Source organism: Myotis brandtii, unplaced genomic scaffold (assembly GCF_000412655.1).
Source record: "Myotis brandtii unplaced genomic scaffold, ASM41265v1 scaffold57, whole genome shotgun sequence".
Lineage (NCBI taxonomy): Eukaryota > Metazoa > Chordata > Mammalia > Chiroptera > Vespertilionidae > Myotis > Myotis brandtii.
Genome location: NW_005370133.1, coordinates 163350 through 165619, shown reverse-complemented (window position 1 = coordinate 165619; position 2270 = coordinate 163350).

Sequence of the window (2270 nt, the reverse complement as noted above, 5' to 3'; positions counted from 1 at the left end):
ACCCCATAACAAAGAAACAGAATTTCCGGAGGATGAGGCCCAGAAATCAGGATTTTAAAAAGATTCCCAGGTGATTCTAATGTGCAGCCAAGGTTGAGAACGACTGACTTAAGGCATCACGACTGGCTCAGGAGGAGGTGCGCGAACAGATGGGCCGGAGGGGACTGCATGCTGCCCCCAGCCCCAGCGGCCATGGGGAAGCTGGGGCTGGAGGTGGGCCGGAGCGGACACACACCAGGGGTGGCGGCGTGCTCTGAGCAGCCGCTATGTGGCTCAGAGCACGCCCCCACCCCAGCGGACACACACCAGGGGGGCCTCTGCATGTGAGCTACAGAGGAAACACCTTTTTTGACCACTCATTGGCTAAGCTCCCTGTACGGAGCCACTCACAGTGTTCTTGGTAACTTGGGTTATAAGAATCCAAGAAGGTGATCTAGGAGGGTTTTTCCACCTGACTCCTGGAGGGAAAAACAAAGGTCCACTGCTGGAGGGGCTAAGAAATGTCATATCCTGCCCTAGCCAGTTTTGCTCAGTGGATAGAGCCTCAGCCTGCGGACTGCAGGGTCCGGGTTCGATTCTGATCAAGGGCATGTACCTAGGTTGCAGGCTCCTCCCTGGCCAGGGCCCAGGTCAGGGCTCATGCAGGAGGCAACCAATCAAAGTGTTCCTCTCACATTGATGTTTCTCTCTGTCTTTCCCTCTCTCTTCCACGCTCTCTAAAAATCAATGGAAACATATCCTCAGATGAGGATAAAAAAAAAAACAAAACAAAGAAATGTCATATCCTATGAAAGACACATCTTGAAAATGCCTAAAGAAAGTTGTCATTTTTTTCGTGGTGAAGGGACTGGAGTCTGTGTTGATGAAAACACTGTGGTGGCTGTGGTGACTGGCAGTGGCAGCAGCAATGGGGTGATGGGGGTGGTGCCTTCCCCTGGTCAGCCCAGTCACCTCCCATAAAGGGAGGCCAGACTGGAGCGGCCCTAAGCTGTCAGTAGGACATCCCCTGAGGGCTCCAGGACTGTGAGAGGGGGCAGGCTGGGCTGAGGGACCTCCCCACCCCAGTGCACAAATTTCATGCACCAGGCCTCTAGTCTATATATAATTTGCAAATAACTTCTTCCATTCGGTTGCCCTTCTTGTTGATGGTTTAAACAATCTGTGTGTGTATATATATATTCATATACATATATAGTTGATTCATTAACATTGGACTCAAGGCCAATAGCACTGTAACCCATGTCTGAAATAAGTTTATCTAAGATTATTTTCTTCATAAGGCACATCACACCCTTCTTGCACTTATGTATACCAGACAGCACTTCAGTCTTGGGGGCCATTTTTAAACAGTGAAATCACCAACAAATAGGACAAAAATGCAACAACAACAAAAAAATGTGGCACAAAATATATCATGATAAGGACACTCGTTCATAGCATGAAGCTAAAACAAGTACTGCATGGTTTTGTTCGACCTCAGCTGACTCGCTTTTAATTAGGAATTTTTATGCACAAAGCACCACTCAAAATTTTTGCCACCTCAAGAACTCTTTGAATATTGACTTTGGGGTTACAATTTTTGTTAGTAGACAAATTTGCAATTCAGAATCAGCAAATAAAAAGGATAAAATAAATAAAATATATTTAGGGGCTAAAAGCCTTTGTTTCTGTCACCTCCTTTAATCCTAACAAAACAACACTTGAGAATGAGCTTCAGAGAGATTAAAAAGGTCACAAAGCTAGTCACTGAACTTTGGTTTTCCCTTTATTTTAGACATACCTGTTGTGAAATCCCCCCACACACCCCTACCCTTTATTGGTGTAAGGTCCCATGAGTTGCAACACACGCATTGACCCTTCTAAACTACTCCCATTAACAGGATACAGAACAGTTCCAACAATCCAAACATCTTAGGCTTTTGTGAGACCGGTCGGTTTCTGGCCAATCCCGGCTCAAGACCACACTCCTTCTTATCCTGGAACCTAAACCCAAATGGCTGGTACCGGGTTGAAAAGCTTGCTATTCAATGGCTGAGGTGAACTCCCGCCCCCGGGCCCGAATATGTTCAGTTCAGGCTGGACATTTCCCTTTTGCAGTAGCACGTTGCCGTTTTAAATCTGTTGTCGGTACTTCAACTGGCGTTTGCCTTTCCCTTTTCCCGTGGTCACTATTATTATCCCCGTTTTGCAGATTAAAACACTGACGCTTAAATTAAGAAACGCTGATAGCCTTGCCTCGAATCCCGCGGCGGAGCTGGGCTGCCCCCCAC